This window comes from Culex pipiens, chromosome 2 (genome assembly GCF_016801865.2).
Source record: "Culex pipiens pallens isolate TS chromosome 2, TS_CPP_V2, whole genome shotgun sequence".
NCBI classification, from domain to species: domain Eukaryota; kingdom Metazoa; phylum Arthropoda; class Insecta; order Diptera; family Culicidae; genus Culex; species Culex pipiens.
Window position 1 is genome coordinate 116,985,568 of NC_068938.1, and position 11,726 is coordinate 116,997,293.

Consider the following 11,726-nt stretch of genomic DNA (forward strand, 5'->3'; position numbering starts at 1 on the left):
ATGACTGTGTCAGTCAGTCAGGTTCGCGGCTTTACATCTAGCAGGGTGCAACGGAAGTTCCCAACATATAGAAAGTTATGTCGCTGGAGTGAAAGAGTGAGAACAGATTCTTGATGGAAATTTGTGTTGTTTTAAAAACAATTGTTACTTTTAGGTTCACCATTTCGTCAGGCTGTTATCATCTCCAAAAATCAAGTGTAAAATAGCTATCACAATACTGCCGTTCTACGCATAATTGTCCCATGTTCAAAAAAGTGCAACTGAGAAAAACGCGATTGAAATTTTTCGACCGATTTCTGTGTTTCTACGCATAATTGTCCCGTGGGTTCCTTATCGCCCCAGTTAGCAGTTTATCACCCTTATTTGTGATTCTCTTACTATACAACAGGTAAACAAGACATAATGCTTAATAAAACCAACGATTCCGTGTAAGAAAATACTTGGTGGGACAATTATGCGTAGAAGTTTAACGATGGGACAAACAGACTTGGTGTTGTTTTTGATGAGTTTCCGAACAAAGTACCAGATTTTATGTGTTTTTTCTTAAAGTACACATCAAACTAAACTTAAAAATGTCATAAAGTCAAAATCGTCCAAAACTGACATGGGACAATTATGCGTAGAACGGCAGAATAGGCGGGCAAAAGGCCGCCGTCCGCAAGAAAAGGAAGTACAAGTTGGTCGCCCGGCCGCCAAATCCAAGATCCAAAAGTGCGAACCGCTGTGGAAACAGGAAGGTCTGTGCGCACCGTCTGGACGCCAGCAACTTTGCCTGGGCTTCGGAGGGATGCACGCTAGGCACGTCGTGATCGATGCCGCGCCGTTTCATCAGTGGTACGAGAACCACTACCTGCAGCCGCTGGACAAGAAACGTGACCTGAAGGCCAGCTAGGAGGATGTGTTAGCCAAAAGGACAGCAAGCATCTGCTCAAGAAGTACGCCAAGCGTCAGAAGACTAACAAGATCGATTCCGACCAGGAGTAGTAGTTTAACGCTAGACGTCTGCTGGCCGTCATCGCTTCCCGACCTGGACAGATTGGCCGTGCCGATGGTCCTGCCTTTCGTGATGGTCTTGTCCTTCGGATCGTCGAACATGTGCAGAAGCCGTACGCGCCGGTTAAGACGAAGGTTAACCAGGAACAGCTCAGCGGAATTTCGAGCGTGGCGAATCCAACACAGGTCTAGTCATCGCCAAATTTGGTAAAGTCCGGGTCGCCTTGGCCTGGCGTGGCGGCTGCAGCTGGACCTCGGCCTGACGTAGTGCAGATCGTTCCAGCAAAACGAGAAGTGCTGGTTGATGTCCACGCATGAAAGTGTTGACAATCTGTAGGACATCATTCAACGGGACGGTCTGTTCTGGGCTGCGCGGGCGATGGATCAGCGAATAGAAGCGGAAGGAGGACATCTTGTGTACACGGGGAGCAGTTTCGGGAACTCCGATCGCTACAATCTGCTCACTATACGAATCAACCACGAAAGCTACGATAGGATGTGTTAGGGAAAAGCAAATCAAACCAAAAGTATTAGTGAACCAAAATGTGAAGAATCTCTATGGTCGAATAAATTGAGTTAGAATGCAATCAAATACTATGCAATACATTTTAAATTCAGACACCGTTCTGAAAGAAATCCATTCAATAGATGATGTGTTAAAATGTATGAAATAAAATTTGAAAATGATTTGTTATTTTATTACAAAAGTGAAAAGCAAGCTAAGCGATCCGATGCCGATAACCAGCTTGCTCGCACGCGATTCGAGGTTTCCACCTCCGGTAATATTTAGTCGTGACTTGTCGAAGTCCAACGACGATTAAGAAAAATGTCTTGATCGGAATCGCCGGGGTCATTCTTTCTTCTTCTTTCGTTCACCGCCGGGTATGCGCTGATTTATTTCGCCATATTCCTCGCAATTGGCCCATTTTGGCGCTTATTCCGCCAGCATGTCCAGATCTGTCCGAGTCGGATAGGGTTTGCGTCTGTATAATTAACCCCGGCACCTATCGGTTCAATTATGTTCGATTTAACCGACATGTCCGGTACGGTACCGGTAGTAATCACCGTTATCACGCTTACCGCCACCGCGGTCAGTCTCGACTTGATTCCTTTTGCTTCCGGTAGTCGGATGTCCCAGGAGACGTTACATGACATGATCCGGCAACTGCTGATTAATCCGAAACCGATGCCGTAAGTGGCCAATGGTTCTATCAGTGACTTGAGGTGAAAATGAACGGAAATTAATTGTAAATTTTGAAGAAAACTTCATGGCCATAACCCGGACCTTAACCGGACGGCGACTAAGTTGTCGGTCGTTCCGGTTCTCTTGGATGGCAAAATCACCCTCCCATAAAACGAATGTGTGTGTTTGTTAAAATTCAAGAATCAAAACAAAAAGAAAAAAAGAAACGTCAGAAAATCACCAGTGTAGCCAGTTTCTGACATTTTGATCTGTCATTTTTGACAGTGAACCGGCCATGCCGAGGGGTCATAAAAAGGTTGAGTCATGGTTCAGATCCCACTGTGTAGTCTTTTATTAGTCTATGGCTCGACTCTCGGTGAACAGCGGGTGACCAAATTTAGTCGCCCGCTAGTAGCGCGCACAAATATTTGACATCTGCTTGAAGTGAAAGAAAAATCATTTTTTTTTTAAATGAACTTTTTATGGTTCCACGGAACTGGACATTGATGATGGACATTTTCATTGTACTGGCCACAACCCGGATTGGCCCAGGTTCCCCGGGGGATGTTCCGTTGAAAGGATATTGGCGGTACCTATGAATATGGACAGTGTTGGTGTCAAACTTCACGATTTTTTAAATCGCATATGAACATTTCGAAAATGGACATTTTTAGTGGACTGGCCACAACCCGGATGGTTCCGGGTTTCCGCGAGGATGTTTCGTTAAGCGGACATTGGCGGCACCGTATGAATATGGGCAATTTTGGTGTCAAACTTCACGATTTTCAAAATCACATGTGAAAATTACGAAAATGGACATAGTGAGTGGACTGGCCACAATCCGAATTGGTCCGGGTTCCCCCGGGGATGTTCCGTTGAGCGGATATTGGCGGCACCGTATGAATATGGGCAATATTGGTGTCAAACTTCACGATTTTCAAAATCACATATGGAAATTACGAAAATGGACATTGTGAGTGGACTGGCCACAATCCGAAATGGTCCGGGTTCCCCCGGGGATGTTCCGTTGAGCGGATATTGGCGGCACCGTATGAATATGAGCAATATTGGTGTCAAACTTCACGATTTTCAAAATCACATGTGAAAATTACGAAAATGGACATTGTGAGTGGACTGGCCACAATCCGAAATGGTCCGGGTTCCCCCGGGGATGTTCCTTTGAGCGGATATTGGCGGCACCGTATGAATATGGGCAATATTGGTGTCAAACTTCACGATTTTCAAAATCACATATGGAAATTACGAAAATGGAAATTTTAAACGGACTGGCCACAACCCGAATCGGATGTTCCGTTGAGGGGACATTTATGGCAGCGTATTTTGTGGGCAAAATTGGTGTCGAACTTCACGATTTTCAAAAGCACATGTGAAAATTATGAAATATTGCCCATATTCATACGGTGCCGCCAATATCCGCTCAACGGAACATCCCCGGGGGAACCCGGACCAATTCAGATTGTGGCCAGTCCACTCACAATGTCCATTTTCGTAATTTCCATATGTGATTTTGAAAATCGTGAAGTTCGACACCAATATTGCCCATATTCATCGGAGCCGCCAATGTCCCTCCAACGGAACATCCCCCGGGAAACCCGGAACCATCCGGGTTCCGGCCAGTCCGTTTAAAATGTCAGTTTTCGTAATTTTCATATGTGATTTTGAAAATCGTGAAGTTTGACACTAATATTGCACATATTCATACGGTGCTGCCAATGTCGCTCCAACGGAATATTCCCCGGGGAACCCGGACCAATCCAGGTTGCGGCCAATCTAGTTTTTTTGGAAATAATTACTACTGGCTTTGAAGATTTTGGCAAATTGGTCATGCCAATAAACTGAAACAAATTTTATTTCGAAACGTCAAAATAAGCTGATACTCACCCCCGGTGGGGTTGGCAGTGACTATATTACCAACCCGTTTTATCAACGACCGGTGTGGGAAGGGTGACTAAACTAAAATAGTAGCGCTGTGGGTGAACAAAATAGTCACTCATTTATGTGCGCACCGGTGGAGATGCTCTTAGAGCATCATTACCGGTGCGTTGCGGAAATTGTTGCTATTTTATTAACCCGTAACGCTTCTATTTTAGTTTAGTCACTCGGTCCCACACCGGTCGTTGCTAAATTGGGTTAGCAATTTACTACCCGGCAACCTTATCGGTGGTTGCTGTATGGCAGTTTCATGAAAATGATTCGAAATCATTGTTTGAAGAAAACATAAAAGCTTTCACCATTTTAAATTATATTTTTTTTATTGATACAAAAAACATACTACAAAAACAGAAGGCGCCTTCCAGAACCACTTTGGATGCTTATTGGCCAAATGGCCAGTTAACATGGAAACGGATACCAGAAAAATGGCCAACTTGATTATTTTTATGAAACCTTGTCATGTTGGATATTAAACTTTATGGAATTGAAAGATATGTAAATCTACGGTCATGCCGATGTTTGCTGACCCATTCTGGCCAATCTGGAACCGGTTACAGGTGGCCCCTTGGGGACACTTCCGGAATATGAGAGAAACCCTGTAATCCGACATATCAAACTTCATGAAATTGAAAGATATGTCAATCTACGGTCATGCCGTTGTTCACTGACCCATTCTGGCTAATCTGGAACAGGTTACCGGTAGCCCCTTGGGGACACTTCCGGAATATGAGAGAAATCCTATCATCCGACATATCAAACTTCATGAAATTGATAGTTATGTCAATCTACGGTCATGCCGTTGTTCACTGATCCATTCTGGCCATTCTGGAACCGGTTACCGGTGGCCTCTTGGGGACACTTCCAGAATATGAGAGAAATCCTATCATCCGACATATCAAACTTCATGAAATTGAAAGATACCCATTTTGAATGATCATGTAAAATGGCCCGTTGACCACTTGTAAAGTGATTTTATACTTTTTCAAAATTATGGTTTATTTTAAGCTTTTATATGCTAATCTTTTTTATTTTTTTGCTAATAAAAAAAACTTATGATTTATCAATATTTTGATCCCCACTTTAGGATACAAATAATATGTTCAAAATATTGTATAATTAAAACAATTTCACACGTTTCAATGTGAGTGAAACTAGTAAATGTCGTCAAAACTTTCATCAAACATTTTTAGAAATATCAAAAAGACGTTCAAGTTTGCCTTAGGTAGAATTCTGTAATAGATGCAAAAAAAAAAGTTTTCTTTATTAATTTGCAAGTCACCCTCAATCTTACATTGCACTTCATTAGGGATTCGAACTCATTACAGTTAGATAACGAATCTGATTGACTATCAACTGATTCAGGCAGACAAAATGTGGAAATCGGAGGATCAAGTTTGCAGCAAATATTTTACAAAGCTTTCGTCGATCAACCCACCCCTCCACCATTATTTAAAAATTGACTCGAAAAACCAGGAGCAAAAATATATTTTCAAAAAACTTAAAAAAAAAATAAATTTAAGAGCATTAATTAAATATGCATTCCTTTGCATTTAAAATCATTTGAGCATGTTTGGGTTTATTAAAAATAATTTGAATTTTAGTGAATTTTCGATGAAATAAATAAATGTTGTTTCGCTTTTTTTGAAAAAAATGATTGCAGGTTAACTATACGGAAGCTTAAAACATTTTCCAAAAAAAATTTCTTGAAATGTTGAAATTCTGGATCTCAACGATTTTTCATTAGCCACACTTAACTTATAGAAGAATTCTAGATGTCAATCCATCCAGCAGGGCAATCTGGCCAAATCAAAAATCCGAACATGGTTTTAGCATGTACCAAAGTGGTACATATGTGTACCTTTAAGGATTTTTGATGTACTTCAAAGGTTCGATAAGTAGCCTTGCCCTGCTGGAAAGATAGCTGTTTTTTAGAAAACGTCACCAAATCAACTTCTTTATTACAGAAAAGTGATGTACCATCGATGTACCTAACGAATCTGTGTTCAGATTTTACCTAAACTTCTTATAAGTAGTACTTCCCTTTATACTTAACTTTTGAAGTACTTTATATATTGATTTTGACAACGGGATCGTGTTCCTTGGTAAATTTTAAGTAAGTTTGAGTATAAAAAGTCCATACTTAAGTTGATTTAGGCCAACTGTGGAACAATTTATCGATTTTTTGAGTATAAAGTACCATGCGCCTCCTTTAAAATGAAATTACACTGAATAATAATAAAACCAACATGTATTACAATAAAAACTAAAAGAGATAATGTTTTTTCTAATGCTTTTGCAAGTACTTGAACATAAATCAATATGCGCATACATACAAATACGGATTTATAAAACAATAAATTTAAAACTTGCAAAAGTTGAAAGAAATATAAAATAATCAACAAAACTAAAATAAAAGTTGCCCGCTGTCATCACAGACAATTGTATCAATAGAAAAGTGTGTTTCTGTTGTCTGTGAACAATGTACAACACATGTACCAACTTGTACTTGCATGGAAATAATTATTTTCTAATAAAACAATTCGAATATTTGAGAAATTTGATGAAAATTCAAAATAAATCAAATAAACTCAAATAGCAGCTGCCCGTTGACATCACAGACAATTGTACCAATAGAAAAGTGTGATTCTGTTGTCTGTGAACAATGTACAACACATGTACCAACTTGTACTTGCATGGAAATAATTATTTTCTAATAAAACAATTGAAATATTTGAGAAATTTGATGAAAATTCAAAATAAATCAAATAAACTCAAATAGCAGCTGCCCGTTGACATCACAGACATTGTACCAATAGAAAAGTGTGTTTCTGTTGTCTGTGAACAATGTACAACACATGTACCAACTTGTACTTGCATGGAAATAATTATTTTCTAATAAAACAATTCGAATATTTGAGAAATTTGATGAAAATTCAAAATAAATCTAAAAAACTCAAATAGCAGCTGCCCGTTGTTATCACAGACAATTGTACCAATAGAAAAGTGTGTTTCTGTTGTCTGTGAACAATGTACAACACATGTACCAACTTGTACTTGCATGGAAATAATTATTTTCTAATAAAACAATTGAAATATTTGAGAAATTTGATGAAAATTCAAAATAAATCAAATAAACTCAAATAGCAGCTGCCCGTTGACATCACAGACCATTGTATCAATAGAAAAGTGTGTTTCTGTTGTCTGTGAACAATGTACAACACATGTATCAACTTGTACTTGCATGGAAATAATTATTTTCTAATCAAACAATTGAAATATTTGAGAAATTTCATGAAAATTCAAAATAAATCAAATAAACTCAAATAGCAGCTGCCCGTTGACATCACAGACAATTGTACCAATAGAAAAGTGTGTTTATGTTGTCTGTGAATAATGTACATCGCATGTACCAACTTGTACTTGCATGGAAATAATTATTTCCTAATAAAACAATTCGAATATTTGAGAAATTTGATGAAAATTCAAAATAAATCTAAAAAACTCAAATAGCAGCTGCCCGTTGTTATCACAGACATTGTACCAATAGAAAAGTGTGTTTCTGTTGTCTGTGAACAATGTACAACACATGTACCAACTTGTACTTGCATGGAAATAATTATTTTCTAATAAAACAATTCGAATATTTGAGAAATTTGATGAAAATTCAAAATAAATCAAATAAACTCAAATAGCAGCTGCCCGTTGACATCACAGACAATTGTATCAATAGAAAAGTGTGATTCTGTTGTCTGTGAACAATGTACAACACATGTACCAACTTGTACTTGCATGGAAATAATTATTTTCTAATAAAACAATTGAAATATTTGAGAAATTTGATGAAAATTCAAAATAAATCAAATAAACTCAAATAGCAGCTGCCCGTTGACATCACAGACATTGTACCAATAGAAAAGTGTGTTTCTGTTGTCTGTGAACAATGTACAACACATGTACCAACTTGTACTTGCATGGAAATAATTATTTTCTAATCAAACAATTCGAATATTTGAGAAATTTGATGAAAATTCAAAATAAATCAAATAAACTCAAATAGCAGCTGCCCGTTGACATCACAGACAATTGTACCAATAGAAAAGTGTGTTTCTGTTGTCTGTGAACAATGTACAACACATGTATCAACTTGTACTTGCATGGAAATAATTATTTTCTAATAAAACAATTGAAATATTTGAGAAATTTGATGAAAATTCAAAATAAATCAAATAAACTCAAATAGCAGCTGCCCGTTGACATCACAGACATTGTACCAATAGAAAAGTGTGTTTCTGTTGTCTGTGAACAATGTACAACACATGTACCAACTTGTACTTGCATGGAAATAATTATTTTCTAATAAAACAATTCGAATCTTTGAGAAATTTGATGAAAATTCAAAATAAATCAAATAAACTCAAATAGCAGCTGCCCGTTGACATCATAGACAATTGTACCAATAGAAAAGTGTGTTTCTGTTGTCTGTGAACAATGTACAACACATGTACCAACTTGTACTTGCATGGAAATAATTATTTTCTAATAAAACAATTGAAATATTTGAGAAATTTGATGAAAATTCAAAATAAATCAAATAAACTCAAATAGCAGCTGCCCGTTGACATCACAGACATTGTACCAATAGAAAAGTGTGTTTCTGTTGTCTGTGAACAATGTACAACACATGTACCAACTTGTACTTGCATGGAAATAATTATTTTCTAATAAAACAATTCGAATATTTGAGAAATTTGATGAAAATTCAAAATAAATCTAAAAAACTCAAATAGCAGCTGCCCGTTGTTGTCACAGACAATTGTACCAATAGAAAAGTGTGTTTCTGTTGTCTGTGAATAATGTACATCGCATGTACCAACTTGTACTTGCATGGAAATAATTATTTTCTAATAAAACAATTGAAATATTTGAGAAATTTGATGAAAATTCAAAATAAATCAAATAAACTCAAATAGCAGCTGCCCGTTGACATCACAGACCATTGTATCAATAGAAAAGTGTGTTTCTGTTGTCTGTGAACAATGTACAACACATGTACCAACTTGTACTTGCATGGAAATAATTATTTTCTAATAAAACAATTGAAATATTTGAGAAATTTGATGAAAATTCAAAATAAATCAAATAAACTCAAATAGCAGCTGCCCGTTGACATCACAGACAATTGTATCAATAGAAAAGTGTGTTTCTGTTGTCTGTGAACAATGTACAACACATGTACCAACTTGTACTTGCATGGAAATAATTATTTTCTAATAAAACAATTCGAATATTTGAGAAATTTGATGAAAATTCAAAATAAATCAAATAAACTCAAATAGCAGCTGCCCGTTGACATCACAGACATTGTACCAATAGAAAAGTGTGTTTCTGTTGTCTGTGAACAATGTACAACACATGTACCAACTTGTACTTGCATGGAAATAATTATTTTCTAATAAAACAATTCGAATCTTTGAGAAATTTGATGAAAATTCAAAATAAATCAAATAAACTCAAATAGCAGCTGCCCGTTGACATCATAGACAATTGTACCAATAGAAAAGTGTGTTTCTGTTGTCTGTGAACAATGTACAACACATGTACCAACTTGTACTTGCATGGAAATAATTATTTTCTAATAAAACAATTGAAATATTTGAGAAATTTGATGAAAATTCAAAATAAATCAAATAAACTCAAATAGCAGCTGCCCGTTGACATCACAGACATTGTACCAATAGAAAAGTGTGTTTCTGTTGTCTGTGAACAATGTACAACACATGTACCAACTTGTACTTGCATGGAAATAATTATTTTCTAATAAAACAATTCGAATATTTGAGAAATTTGATGAAAATTCAAAATAAATCAAATAAACTCAAATAGCAGCTGCCCGTTGACATCACCGACAATTGTATCAATAGAAAAGTGTGTTTCTGTTGTCTGTGAACAATGTACAACACATGTACCAACTTGTACTTGCATGGAAATAATTATTTTCTAATAAAACAATTGAAATATTTGAGAAATTTGATGAAAATTCAAAACAAATCAAATAAACTCAAATAGCAGCTGCCCGTTGACATCACAGACAATTGTACCAATAGAAAAGTGTGTTTCTGTTGTCTGTGAATAATGTACATCGCATGTACCAACTTGTACTTGCATGGAAATAATTATTTTCTAATAAAACAATTGAAATATTTGAGAAATTTCATGAAAATTCAAAATAAATCAAATAAACTCAAATAGCAGCTGCCCGTTGACATCACAGACAATTGTACCAATAGAAAAGTGTGTTTCTGTTGTCTGTGAATAATGTACATCGCATGTACCAACTTGTACTTGCATGGAAATAATTATTTTCTAATAAAACAATTGAAATATTTGAGAAATTTGATGAAAATTCAAAATAAATCAAATAAACTCAAATAGCAGCTGCCCGTTGACATCACAGACCATTGTATCAATAGAAAAGTGTGTTTCTGTTGTCTGTGAACAATGTACAACACATGTATCAACTTGTACTTGCATGGAAATAATTATTTTCTAATCAAACAATTCGAATATTTGAGAAATTTGATGAAAATTCAAAATAAATCAAATAAACTCAAATAGCAGCTGCCCGTTGACATCACAGACATTGTATCAATAGAAAAGTGTGATTCTGTTGTCTGTGAACAATGTACAACACATGTACCAACTTGTACTTGCATGGAAATAATTATTTTCTAATAAAACAATTCGAATATTTGAGAAATTTGATGAAAATTCAAAATAAATCAAATAAACTCAAATAGCAGCTGCCCGTTGACATCACAGACATTGTACCAATAGAAAAGTGTGTTTCTGTTGTCTGTGAACAATGTACAACACATGTACCAACTTGTACTTGCATGGAAATAATTATTTTCTAATAAAACAATTCGAATATTTGAGAAATTTGATGAAAATTCAAAATAAATCTAAAAAACTCAAATAGCAGCTGCCCGTTGTTATCACAGACAATTGTACCAATAGAAAAGTGTGTTTCTGTTGTCTGTGAACAATGTACAACACATGTACCAACTTGTACTTGCATGGAAATAATTATTTTCTAATAAAACAATTGAAATATTTGAGAAATTTGATGAAAATTCAAAATAAATCAAATAAACTCAAATAGCAGCTGCCCGTTGACATCACAGACCATTGTATCAATAGAAAAGTGTGTTTCTGTTGTCTGTGAACAATGTACAACACATGTATCAACTTGTACTTGCATGGAAATAATTATTTTCTAATCAAACAATTCGAATATTTGAGAAATTTGATGAAAATTCAAAATAAATCAAATAAACTCAAATAGCAGCTGCCCGTTGACATCACAGACAATTGTACCAATAGAAAAGTGTGTTTCTGTTGTCTGTGAACAATGTACAACACATGTACCAACTTGTACTTGCATGGAAATAATTATTTTCTAATAAAACAATTGAAATATTTGAGAAATTTGATGAAAATTCAAAATAAATCAAATAAACTCAAATAGCAGCTGCCCGTTGACATCACAGACATTGTACCAATAGAAAAGTGTGTTTCTGTTGTCTGTGAACAATGT

At 36.0% G+C, this 11,726-nt stretch overlaps 1 pseudogene; it reads left to right on the plus strand.

The window, feature by feature from the left end:
- Window positions 1-3,563, plus strand: LOC128092663 (40S ribosomal protein S8-like; annotated as a pseudogene).
- The last annotated feature ends 8,163 nt before the right edge of the window (window positions 3,564-11,726 follow it).